The sequence below is a fragment of the Oreochromis aureus genome, linkage group 8 (genome assembly GCF_013358895.1).
Source record: "Oreochromis aureus strain Israel breed Guangdong linkage group 8, ZZ_aureus, whole genome shotgun sequence".
Taxonomy (NCBI): Eukaryota; Metazoa; Chordata; class Actinopteri; order Cichliformes; family Cichlidae; genus Oreochromis; species Oreochromis aureus.
The window spans coordinates 17,616,043-17,629,925 of record NC_052949.1 but is presented as its reverse complement, the minus strand read 5'-3'; the positions used below and the strand labels follow the sequence as shown (position 1 = coordinate 17,629,925).

General features: G+C 42.3%; 1 protein-coding gene across 1 annotated transcript in view; it reads right to left on the bottom strand.

Annotated features, from left to right (window-relative positions):
- LOC116327637 (integrin alpha-M-like) overlaps window positions 1-13,883 on the bottom strand; it is a 45,017-nt gene that overhangs the window by 16,521 nt on the left and 14,613 nt on the right. The gene's annotated exons all lie outside the window — the stretch shown is intronic.

Sequence of the window (13,883 nt, the reverse complement as noted above, 5' to 3'; positions counted from 1 at the left end):
TGCTGCTGAGTCAGGGCAGTCTGCTTCTCTCCACCCCAGGGAAAAGGGTAACACTACCTGGGTCTGGGTGCAGTTTCCCCCTCCAGGGGCAAGGGTACCTAGACCTGGGGCTTAGAGTACGCTTGGGGAGTGTGATTGTGTGTACAGTGTCTATTTATGTCTGTCTCCACGTTGGGTGAGTGTTGAGTAATTGCATATGAGAGCATGAGGGTGGGAATGGATGTTTGTATCTGTGTGTGCCTGTTTGTCTGTGTCTATATGTCAGGTCGGGTATCAGACGCCATAGGGACATCTCAGGCCCTCCAAGGTATGGAGGCCTATCTCCTCCCACCACTTCCCCTGCCAGTGGCAGACACCCTCAGACATCGGTGCATTGGTGGTTCTTTGTGTCCGGGGATGGGCGTCCAGGTACACACCGGCTCACTCCTGGTGGCTGCTTGTCAAGCCTGGGGCTCGCTCGGGCCACATCGGGGATCGGGTGCCGTCGGCCTCTCGGCCTGGGGCTCGGTCACTCTGGCACAGCTGGCTGCTGGCGGAGCTCACGGGCACGTCACTGCAACCCCCCGGCTTCTGCTCCGCGGCTGCTGAGTGACCCCTCATCTGGGGCTCTCCTCAGCTCTTTCTGGGAGAGTGGCACAGTTGCCCCTCTGTTTATCCCCGTCCCTCTTCCCCACTGTTTTTCTTTCCCTCTTTCTTTCTCCCCTTTCTTTTCCCCAGTCAAGTCTGTCCCATATTTAGCAAGTGAAAATAAAATAAAATGAACAATAAAAGGTGACTCAAATAGACCATTATGGCAAGGCTGAGATGGTCCATTTGGTAAAGTAAATCCGTTGGGCATCTTTCTTCGCCTTTAGACAATAATTCTAATGGCAAAAGAGCCAAACGGGACAGGCAAAAAAAAAAAAAAAAAAAAAAAAAAGAAGCAAGAGGAGAGACCTGAGGCGGCTGCCGGTCCGAGTGTCAGGTGAACTGAACTTAAGATAAGAAGTTATGACCTGCAGTCTATCTGGGTCAGATATAAACCAAGTTTAGGTGTAGTTTATTTTCGTTATGCTGACTTTTTCTTACTGCGTGCTAGCTAGCATGACGGGGTTTCTATACAGCTGGGTGGGTGCTATGATGTTACTGATAGTAGAGATGGCACGATACCACTTTTTTATGTCCGATACCGATACCGATATCATAAATTTGGATATCTGCCGATACCGATATGAATCCGATATAGTGTGTTTTTCAATCAATGAAACTTTTTTAAATATCTTGCTGCATTTTGTATAAGTTCATACTCAAGTTTAAATAAACAACAACACTAAAGCTATTCTGTTACACCTGTATGTAAAAAACACACTGCACCCAAAATATTTCATAGTTCAGCAACACTGATCAATCTAATAAACTTAAACCTACTCCATCCTCCCTGTTCTGGTATTTTAAAGAGTACTTAGCAGAAATATTAAGCAACCTAACTAATAGGGTTGCAAACTCCCAGCAAAAAAAAGATAGGGAACCACCCCGCACCCTCCACCTCATGATGCTTAATCAACGTAATCAACTTTAATTTGATGCAGTGTGAAAAAAAAAATGCACAGAAATAAATTATTTTTCAAGAAAAATTAAATAGATTCAACATCTTTCTTCTACAGAATTGCAGACTGCACAGATGGTACCTTCCAAAGGAAAAAGTACTATAGCTTACCAGGGTAAATTAGACTTAACAGTTACTATACACAGTAATGGACTTCTATATATTTTACACAAGATTAAAACTTTGGGTGTAATATTCAGATATTTATTTATTAAAAGCTAGACATTTTAAATGAGAATAAGAAAGAAAAATATGTCTTTGTGCCCCCCTTTCCCCTGTTAATGCCCTATCGGCCCCCCTGGCTAAACTTTGCTAGATCCGCCCCTGCACAGTTACCAGCCGTCAGCTACATAGAAAAGGATCCTGGTGTAGAAAGTAATATTAAATAAATTCTAACAACAGCTTATCAAGGTTAAACGTTCTGCTGTTGTTCCGCCGCTGGTTTCCTCTTTCTGGTGAGAAGTGGGCCAAAAACAAAGAAGAGAGACGGACTGGCGACAGAAAAGCCGATCAGCTGATCATTAAGCAGTTTCACGATTGAAGTAGCAGCAGGAAGAGGCAGTCGCTCCATATGTCGGTTGTTAAGCTTAACGTGGGAATGCTTTACTAACGTTCAGAGATGAACTTACACACTTGCTTTACTTCTCTCTGGGATAACTTCCTCGGAGATGAAATGCTGGTTTGGTAGGGAAGCTCCAAATACACACAGCCGCTCTATCACCTGATGCATACTGCTCCGACGTGCTACGGTTATGAGCCGAGTTACGCATGTAGCAAGTTTTGTGAGGTGCTTTTTTGATATTTAATGGATCGGATTATATTTTTTATTTCTGGCCGATATCCGATCCAGTAATTTAGGTCAGTATCGGACCGATACGTAATATCGGATCGGTCCATCTCTAACTGATAGTGAACTTTATTTTATTCATAAGGTTAGTTAGTAGAGTTGCCAACCGTCCTGTAAAAAGCTGAAAAAAAAAAGAGCTGAAAAGGAACACAGTTTGTCCCGTACTTCAGCTAGAATGGAAAAAGACACAAAGCTGGATTTATTCTGTCATTACGCTGCACAGCTGCCTCTTCTTCTCTCATTCTCTCCCCCTCTCTCTCCTGTTGCTACTTCAATCATGAAACTGATCAATGATCAGCTGATCGGCTTTTCTCTCTTGTTTATTTATCTCCCACTTTGCGCCAGAAAGAGGAAACCGCCGGATGTTGCGCTAAACAACAGCAGCACGTTTAAGCTTAATCAGCTGTTGTTAGAATTTATTTAGTATTAATTTCTAGTATCAGCTGATGTTTGCTGGAGCCACAGCCATAAAAGCTGCTGGCCATGATATCGGTTTGGATATGTGGCGAGAGGGAAACATGAAGATGAAACCAGGAGATGTCCTTACTGAATCATCAGAGCTGAACAGGTGACGGAGAAACAGGTTTACCTTTTAGGTGACATGAATGAGTTGAAGGGAAGTTATGAACTGTTTCTGAGAGACAAATAACACCAGGACCCTTTTCTAAGTAGCTGACAGCTGGTAACTGTGCAGGGGCGGGTCTAGCAAAGTTTTGCCGGGGGGCCAGGTAGGGCATTAACAGGGAAAGGGGGGCACAAAGAAATACTTTTCATTCTTATTCTCATTTAAAATGTCTGGCTGTTATTAAATAATTATCTGAAGCTTACAACCAAAGTTTTTATCTGACGTAAAATGTATAGAAATCATACATATACCAACAAGACAGTGTACATCACTGTCACAACAGCGTTTGTTTTCATTCAAAGGCTTTATGGCTTTAATATCTGGTGGGCTGGTCTCTAGTCAAAATGCCCAGGCCGATTTTTTGTCCCAGTCCAGCCCTGGGCACGACACGCAGTGAATCAATCTGAGAAGGTGCATTAAAAAATAAATGGCCGCGCCAGCGGTGCACATCGCAAATTAGCTCGCATAGACACATTAGTTGTGCCACTTCTTAATGACGGTATCTTAGCTAACAAACCCAACTACCAGATTCAACTTGTAATTGACTAAAAATAACTTAGCCTACCGGTGAGAGGGACGTTGTTAGCTTTCCACATTCTGACACTTCAAAAGCTTCAGGAGCTGTCCGCTCAGCACAGCATCAGCACCATGGAAATACACGGATACATCCGTAGACTTGAGACAGAATTCACAATGCGTTTTTGGGACTTTCAGGTGTATGGACCAATGTTTTATTTTCTAATCAAACCAGAAATCTTTAGCTAGATTTGTCTCACATTAACTGGCTGAGCTAATGCCAGTTAATGCGACATTGAAATGCAGCTGATTGAAATGAAAATCTTGACTCTGTGGGGGTCAAAGTTTGTAGAACTACGAACGCAGCTGGAATCCACAGCTGTGCGTGTTCATGGAGCTTGCATTTTCACCTGCTGGACATCACTACCTGACAAGTTTAACTGTCTCCAGAACATTGCAGAGGCCTTATTGACAGTATTTGGCTCTACATATCTGTGTGAGCAGATTTTCTCTCACATGAAGAGTGTCCTCAGGTAGCCGTCTGAATGCTGGAAACTCGGAGACCTGTGTCTCTGAATGGGAGACCAGAGATCACATTAACATGTGTATCTCTGTATTAACAAACATGCCATATTGGCCCAGTTTATTTTTCTTATCATTGTTGTGAGGAGACCATAAATAGCATTTGTATTTTCTGTTGTACAGTTCATTTGCTGTTATGGAGTTCTTGTTATGGATAAAAAGTGTCTTTTTTTTGTTTCAAAATAGCTGATAACTATTCACTGATAGCTGCCAACATTTGCAAACAAATATAATTCTATAAAGTGGTTCTATACAGTGTGTAACTGTTAATATAGAGCGTTGTTAAATTTATTGCTAATGCGATCATATGGCACATTGACTTCTGAGTAGGGATGGATACCGGTGATGGCACCGGTTCTGACATAAACGGTAGTAACCAGACCGAAAAGCAGCGCACATTTCGGTGCTTTATTTCGGTGCTTTTTTTTCCTGAGCCAATTCTAGCCAATCATTTTATGTTTCCGAGGATAGTAGGCGGGGCCAGGTACATACGTTCTTTTAGAGCAGAGCTACAGATTAAAAATGTCCAAGGCGAAGCGGTCAAAGTCTGGCTGTACTTCACAGCAAAAGATGCAAACTCAGCAGCCTGCAACAAGTGCTTTAAGCTGATACTGTGATACTGTCAAAGGAGGTAACACCTCAAATGTGATAAAACACCTGGCGACGCGTAGCATTTTTTTAAAGCCGAGAAATGCGCCGTGTTTGATAGCTTGCAGCGAGACCTCACACCGTGCACATCTACTGCGGGTGTGGTGCCTGTTATTGGACCCGGAGTTAGCAACATCCCCCAAGAACCCGAAGAGGAGAGTCCTGGCCCCTAGCCCTGCCAGCGTAGCAGAAATGATGACGGATGATGATGGCAGCAGTCAGTGGCGGTCCTAGCCTATTTGGCGCCCTGGGCGAACACTCCTCTGGCGCCCCCCACACACACACACACACACATATGAAGACAGAAAAAATATAGTATGCAAACGGCTACTAAACAGACATCATAATTCGTCATACAATGAGAACAGGACAAATCAACAACTGACACTGACTAATTACTATTATATTAATATTATATTATTGTATATATTGTTTGGAGTTTAGTCTGTTACTGTAACTATTTTACCATTTCTTCTTGGAGGAACTGTAACCCACATAATTAAGAAAGTATTCTGATTCTTAATGTTTTAGGATACATGACCTGCCATTATCCAATGACACATCTGCTTACCTGTATCTTTTGCTCGTTTCTCCTTGTAGGAGCCATAATTAAATGTATTGAATTTTAATGATCACTGGGTTTTCATTTGTTTGGTTGCTATGGTGATGTGTAACGGAGTCACGTGGGTGGTAGCGGTGACATTAAGAGGCGTTGTCAGTCTGTCTTTCACTGGTTTGATTTTGACAGAGCAGGGCTGGGTAGCTGTATTTTTTGTTGACCATAGCACAACGAGTTTCTATGGGCTCAAAATGTGGTCATAAATATTTTGTACTTGTAAATCAGGATTTGTATGTGTAAAAAGAATTTGTGCGTGCGTAAAAAGATTTGTATGTGTAAAAAAAGATTTGTGTGTAAAAAAGATTTGTATGTGTAAAAGAATTTGTGTGTACGTAAAAAAGAATTTGTGCGTGCGTAAAAAGATTTGTATGTGTAAAAAGATTTGTGTGTGGACTTAGCCAAAACCCCCTGCAAGTTACAAGTACAATTTTGACCCTACTTTTCTTCCTGTCATCTGATTGGTCAATGTCATGTCAATCACAAATGTAACAATCCAATCAGAGAACAGATGGGTTTGGCTGTCGGAGGGCACTTTTTGAACTGCAGGTCCTTGAAGGGAATAAATGCCCTTTCACATGCCAACCCAGCGTTTTCCTTCATCACCACGAAGGAAAACAGTCTGTGGTCGTCCGAGTTTGGTGATTTTTGTGTCACAGGTCTGCGTGTTTTATACAGGGACTTCCACAGCCTTTTCAACAGCGCTGCGGACCGCGGGGGGGCAGTGTTTTGGAAATGACAGTCTTCATTACAAAGCTTTTTCGTTATGAATTAGCATACATGTTTTTATTGAACATTTGAAGAACTAGCAAAAAAACCCAGAAACTGTTGTAGAGGACATAAAGTCAGAGATAGAAACGACAAGGAGCAGGTGCATCTAGTACAGGTAGAGCTGCTGCAAAACCCACAGAGCTCAGCAGCCAGCGCAACAAATTCTGGATCCTTTGCTTTTAGTTAGCAGTTAGCATTAGCAGCACATCCTGCGTCCGATGTGAAAGGACCTTTATGCTGCGCACTGTGACTCACAGCAATGGTCCCGGGTCAGCCCTGACTTTGTGTTAAACTAATCCTAAAGTAATAATGGTATTTCTAACCACTGACATACCACAACTTTATCCTTTCAACAGCTGCTGAAAGTTAGCGGACCTAGCTGCTATCGGATATTTATATAGAGATCCTCCAGCTTCAAACTGTATTACCCTTCAAGGACCTGCAGTTCAAAAAAGCGCCCCTCCGACAGCCAAACCCATCTGTTCTCTGATTGGATTGTTACATTTGTGATTGACATGACATTGACCAATCAGATGACAGGAAGAAAAATAGGGTCAAAATTCGTACTTGTAACTTGCAGGGTTTTTTTTGGCTAAGTCCACACACAAATCTTTTTTACACATACAAATCTTTTTTACGCACGCACAAATTCTTTTTACACATACAAATCCTGATTTACAAGTACAAAATATTTATGACCACATTTTGAGCCCATAGTATACGTTTCCCCTTGTTGCATTAGAGCCTGTGATGTTTTAAGAGTTTGAATCGCGAGCCGATCACATTGCTCTGTAAACTTTTCAAGCACTTTAATAAACAAGCAAGCAATTCCACCTCTCGCATTATTGCGTAAAGTTCACAGCGCGTCAGGCAAATAGACAGGCTCAGTCCCTGGCCTCTAGCAACTGTGGAAGTCGCTACACTCCTCTTCATTTCTCTTTTTTTAAACTTTAAAAACGGAATGTGTGTGAGACTTTAAATCAACAAAATATAAAATATACATTTTAAATTGTTATTGATCCCTTTACTCCTGGTCCTAAAGTGTATATTTATTTTTTTACTCTTAAATATTTATTGTTCGTTTACTTGCACTGCTGTAACTGGAGCCTCGTCGTCTCGTCTCTCTCTATACTGGACTGTATGTAGCGGAGATGACAATAAAGTTTACTTTGACTTCAGCAGCAAGCAGGCCGAGGGCTCTCGCGCTCACTTTTCGTGTATTGATTGATTGATTGATTGATTGATTATGCTTTATTCATCCCGAGGGAAATATAGAAAAACATCGGTGCAAATTATAAGTCTGTATCATAATGTCTGGTGTTTTCGTGTTGTTGCTTTGTTTTTATTTTGTTTTATTTTGCGAGTTGGTTATTAGATGCTGCTCCAGCCAGCCAGAGAACCCCCCCGCCGCCCCGCCCTCTCCTCCCTGTGCCGCAAGCAGGCGTACCCCGCAAACGGAGGGCGCCCTTACTCCCAGCAATTGGGCGATAGAAAACCGATCGGTGCCTATGCCATCCCCAATATGCGCTGGCATGATGTCGGGGCAGCATGAGTACGAGCAATTTTTTTTATTTTATTTTTTGCCGATGCCCGTGATGCCGCCCCCCACCACGATACCGCCCCGGGCAACCGCCCGTGTCGCCCGTATCTAAAACCGCTACTGGCAGCAGTCGCCGTTCTCCTCTGTGTGAGTAGCTTCATGTTGTTCGTGTGTAATTAACGTTGAGTACGCTAACCACATTATTACATTAATGCATGTAAGGTGAACTAGCAAACAGCGTCGTAGTTACATGCGGCTGTCTTCTTGTTTGATGGCAGATACTCCCTTCACCCTGGGCAAAAAGGCTAAAATGACCAAAGAAAAAGTGGAAAACAGTTAAACATGAGAGGTTTTTGGACAAAGTTTGTGTTTTTTCCATTGTTTAAGCACTGCTTCCAGCCAGGAGTGATACGATATATGCCCTATAGCTGCAGATAAGGCTAACATTGTTATCTTTTTACAAAAGAAAACAGCTAAACATGAGAGGTTTTTGGACAAAGTTTGTGTTTTTTCCATTGTTTAAGCACTGCTTCCAGCCAAGAGTGATACCATATATGCCCTATAGCTGCAGAAAAGGCTAACATTGTTATCTTTTACAAAAAAAGCTGAACATGAGAGGTTTTGGACCAATTTTGTGTTCTCCATTCTTTAAGCACCGGTTTGAGCACCGTTTAAGCACCGGCACCGTTTCAAAAGTACCGGTTTGGCACCAGTATTGGATAAAACCTAAACGATACCCATCCCTACTTCTGAGGAAATTGTAGATGGCACTCGTCATCAGAAAGCTTGCCTACCCCTGCTCTAAGATATTAGCCCTGTGGCCCGAGAAGGTATTCGAGCCGCAGTACCTTCTTAAAGAGGACCAAACAGGTTTTGTTAAAGGCCCCACAAATCCTCTGATAACATGAGGAGACTTCTTAATGTTATTCATCTTTCACAAAATTCTGAAGAGCCATTCCTGGTACTCTCTCTTGATGCAGAAAATGCACTTGATAGTGTTGAACGGTCGTATCTGTTTTTTGCCTTAGAGGAATTTGGATTGGGTGAAATCTTTGTAAATTGGGTGAAAGTTCTCTATAACTCCCCAGTCGCAGCGGTTATAACTAACAGGATGCGCTCCAGCAATTTTCCTCTCCACCATAGAAATAGGCAGGGCGATCCTCTTAGTCCTCTACTCTTTGATATAGTCACAGAACCGCTGGCCCAGGCCGTAAAACAGGATGTTTTCATTTCTGGTATTCGTTTCAGAGAGAAGATACATAAAATCTCTTTAAACACAGAAGATGTGTTGGTGCTCTTATCCTGACCTGAAACCTCCCTCCCCCGTCTTGTTAAAGTAATTTTGGTGCATTTTCAGGCTATAAGATTAACTTTGCCAGGTCAGAGGCCATGCCCCTGGGTTCATTGTTGACAGTTCCGGTTACAACTGTTCCCTTTCCATTTCGTTGGTCTCCAACTGGTTTTAATTATTTGGGGATACAGGTTTCTCCCTCTTACCATCAGCTGTTCAAGGTCAACTTTGTCCCTCTTTTTGATTCAATTAAGGCTGATCTAGAGCGTTGGGCCCCCCTCCCCATTTCATGGCTTGGCAGAGTGGCCCTGATCAAAATGAATATTTTGCCCAGACTGCTATACCCTCTTCAAATGGTCCCCATCTAGTAAGTAAGTAAGTAAACTTTATTTATTAAGCGCTTTTCACAGAAAGACAGTCACAAAGCGCTGTACACAAATATTAAAATAGACAATAAAATCAATAGACATTATATACAACGTAAAAGATCAAATGTAAATAGTGTAAAAAATATAAAATATGTAGATTAACAAAAGGCTTGTTTGAACAGAAAAGTTTTTAACTGTTTTTTAAAAGAATCTACAGAGTCAAGCAAACGTAATTGTAGTGGTAAACTGTTCCACAGCCTTGGTGCAACAGACTGAAAGGCTCTGTCCCCTTTTGTCTTCAGTCGTGTACGGGAAACAACTAAGAGACTCTGAGTCTGTGAGCGGAGATGACGAGCAGCAGTGTATTTTATAAGAAGCTTGGATAAATAATCTGGGGCCTGGCCATTTAGTGCTCTGTATGTTAAAACAAGAATTTTAAAGCGAATTCGAAACTCTATTGGGAGCCAATGTAAAGACTATAAGATGGGAGTGATGTGAACACGCTTGGTAGAACGAGTTAGTAGTCTGGCTGCTCCGTTTTGTATCGTCTGGAGGCGGGAGAGAGATGATTTATCCAAGCTAGTAAACAGGGCATTACAGTAATCGAAGCGTGATGACACAAAGGCATGAATGAGTTTTTCCAGTTCAGCTGAAGAAACCATATGTCGCAGTTTAGATATGTTTCTTAAATGATAGAAACAGGAACGAGACAAAGATTTTACATGAGAGTCGAGGCCCAGAGAAGAGTCAAATATTACTCCAAGATTCCGAATATTTGACTTGACAGATGGGCAGAGGGAGGCAAGAACCTGACTAATTTTAGAATGTAGCTCAGGAGGAGCTATGATCATGGTCTCGGTCTTGTTAGTGTTTAGAACGAGGTAGTTGCTTGAAAGCCAATCAGAAACCTGGGTTAAGCACTGGACTAGGGTGGACAGCCTATCCAGCTGATGAGGCTTAAAGGACATATGGAGCTGAATGTCATCAGCATAAAAATGATAAGACAGGTCGCTAAAAGATTGAATGATACCAGCTAAAGGAAGCATATAAAAAGAAAATAGTAATGGACCTAAAACTGAACCCTGTGGGACCCCACAGGTCAGGGCAGCAATGTCAGAGGTGAACCTGTCAGTCCTAACAGAAAAGGTCCTGTCTGATAAGTAGGAAGAAAACCAGTCTAGGGCAGAGCCAGATACACCAGCTAAAACCTTGAGCCTGTTAAGTAGGATTTTGTGGTCGATGGTGTCAAAGGCTGCACTAAGATCAAGCAAAATGATCACAGAACAATTCCCTGCGTCAGATGCCATTAACAGATCATTATAGACTTTTAAGAGAGCAGTCTCTGTAGAGTGCTGCTTTTGAAAGCCAGACTGAAAAGGGTCAAGAATGTGTAATTTACATAATAGAGACCTGAACTGATTTTCAACAATTTTTTCAAGTAATTTACTTGAATTACTTGTAATTTATTTGTAATTTACATCTCATCTTGTTATCTAACAAGGTTATTAAGGTTTTGGAGGGTTGGTTAAGTGCTTTTATATGGAACAAAAGAGGGGCCAGACTTAAAATGGCCACACTCCAGATGTCCAGTCGAGATGGAGGTGTTGATTTACCCAATCGGCGACTTTACCAACTTGCAATTCATCTTAGAGTGATCACAGACTGGCTCAGGTGTGACTCTACCTCAATCTGACTTAATATTGAATCCTCTCAGTCCAAATGTCCCAAATGTTAACAAAAACTCTCCAACAATCCTATTACACTATGCTCTGTCAAGGCCTGGAGGTGTATCCGTGCTTTGGAGGGCTGGGCCCATTTGACATCCTCCTTGGCTTCTGTTATGAATGGCCCTTACTTCTTGCTTGGATCTCAGGACCAGGGTTTTGTGGTCTGGTCTAATTTGGGGCTGGTTAACTTGGGTGATCTGTTTAGAGGCCAGACCCTTCTCTCCTTTCAGCAGCTTCAGCAATGTTTTGGCCTTCACAATGTGGAATTCTTTAGATACCTGCAACTGAGGCACTTTATAATTAAACCTTTTATAAGGTTCTTAACTCCAGCCCAGCCCCTCGCTTCCTGGCTGTTAAAAAGGCTTGGGAAAGAGACCTGGGCAACTCTATAAATGGTCCAGACTGGCAGGTGATTTGGGCCTGTGCCTCTGTCTGTGATCGGGCTAAATCGATTTATTTAAAAATTGTTCATCGGGCATAGATCACACCCTCTTTAAAATGTGAAATAGATGTAAACTCCTTCCCTTTACGCTGGAAGTGTAATGCAGAGAAGGGTGATTTTATGCACTGTTTTTGGTCATGTGTGAAAATTCAACAGTTTTTGGTCTGATGTTGCAAAGGTGCTCTCAGTTACTTTCAACTCCGTTGTTCCTCTGGACCCTCTAGGTCTTATACTGGGAGTAATAGACAATTTGGTTATCAAAGGCAAGCACAAGAGGCTGTTCCAGGTGTTATCTTTTGCGGCCAGGAAGAATATCGTGCTCCTCTGGGGCAGGCCAGCAATCCCAACTAAGAATCCTGGCATGACATTGTTATGGACTGTATTTCCAATTAATATATAACTTGTATGCTCAACTCCACATTGGACTCTATCCACAGAACCTTGGACCCATAACTGAAATAGGTTGGACCTGTACTGTCATCCTCCTTGTTGCGGGGCTTTCCCAAACTGAATTAATTTGCCTGACTATTCATCCTAAGGTAATTTGTTTCGATTCCCGGAGGGGTTGTGGTTTACCTCAACTGCCTTGTATGCAGTGTTGGGACTAACGCGTTATTAAGTAACGCGTTACAGTAACTACGTTATTATTGTGGTAACGAGCACGGTAACTAGTTATTATGCCAAAACCAGGAACGCAAGCGTTACTCGTTACTGGGATTTAGATAGGCTCGTTACTCGTTACTTGTGTGGTGGATATCGCGGAGCTTCCACAGATTCAATAACATTAGCAAGTGGTGGAAGCCAGCAGGTGGATGAAGGAAAAGGGAGGCAAGAGGAGAGACCAAGCGGCCGCCCGGTCCGCGTGTCAGGTGAACTGAACTTCAGGTAAGAAGTTATGACCTGCAGTCTATCGGAGTCAGATATAAACCAAGTTTAGTTGGAGTTTATTTTCGGTATGCTGACATTTTCGTACTGCGTACTAGCTAGCATGACGGAGTTTCTATACAGCTGGGTGGGTGCTATGTTACTGATGTTGAACTTTATTTTGTTCATACGGTTAATTATTAGATTTGCCAACCGTCCCCTAAAAAAACAGAATCGTCTATTATTCAGAGAAAATATTACGCGTTTCGTACTGAGGTGAAAAGGAACACAGTTTGTCCCGGACTTCAGCTACAATGAAAAAGACACAAAGCTGAAGCTGCACAGCTGCCTCTTCTTCTCTCATTCTCTCCTCTCCTGTTTCTACTTCAATCATGAAACTGATCAATGATCAGCTGATCGGCTTTTCTCTCGTTTATTTATCGCCCACTTTGCGCCAGAAAGAGGAAACCAGCAGATGTCGCGTTAAACAACAGCAGCACGTTTAAGCTTGATCAGCTATTGTTAGAATTTATTTAAAATTAATTTCTAGTATCAGCTGATGTTTGCTGGAGCCACAGCTGTAAAGCTGCTGATCATGATATCGGTTTGGTTATCTGGTGAGAGGGAAACATGAAGATGAAACCAGGAGATGTCCTTACTGAATCATCAGAGCTGAACAGGTGATGGAGAAACAGGTTTACCTTTTAGGTGACATGAATGAGTTGAAGTTATGAACTGTTTCTGAGAGACAAATAACACCAGGATCCTTTTCTAAGTAGCTGACAGCTGGTAACTGTGCAGGGGCGGGTCTAGCAAAGTGTTGCCAGGGGGCCAGGTAGGGCATTAACAGGGAGAGGGGGGCACAAAGATCTACTTTTCTTTATTATTCTCATTTAAAATGTCTCGCTTTTAAAAAAAAATAATTATCTGAGTCTTACAACAAACGATTGATAGATTGATACATATATACCATCAGAACAGTGTACATCACTGTCACAACAGTGTTTATTTTCATTCAAAGGCTTTATGATTTTTCCTATAATGGTGGGCCGGTCTCTAGTCAAAATGCCCGGGACGATTTTTTTGTCCCGGTCCAGCTCTGTATGCAGCTCATCTGCAGTCTGGTGTTACCTACATCTTCCTATTCAGAAGGCAGAATTTCCAAGTTCTGAGTACAATCAAAAGCACCACGACTGCAGTTTTTGTGTTGGATGTAAAAAGCAGGCTAGAATCATGGCGGCGGTCAACGACGGTCCAGGCGTGGGATTTCTCTCGTGGAAATGTGCACATTATTTTTTCCTTTCTATTGGTAGGTGGCACAGTGCACTTGTGGCAAGTAAGCAAGCTAGAAGACTAGCAATCTGGCTGGGTATCCAGTTACGGAAGCAACACATTAACGAGAGAATTCTGAGTAAAACCAAAGTTACTTTCCCTAGTAACTAGTTACTCTGAAAGTAACGA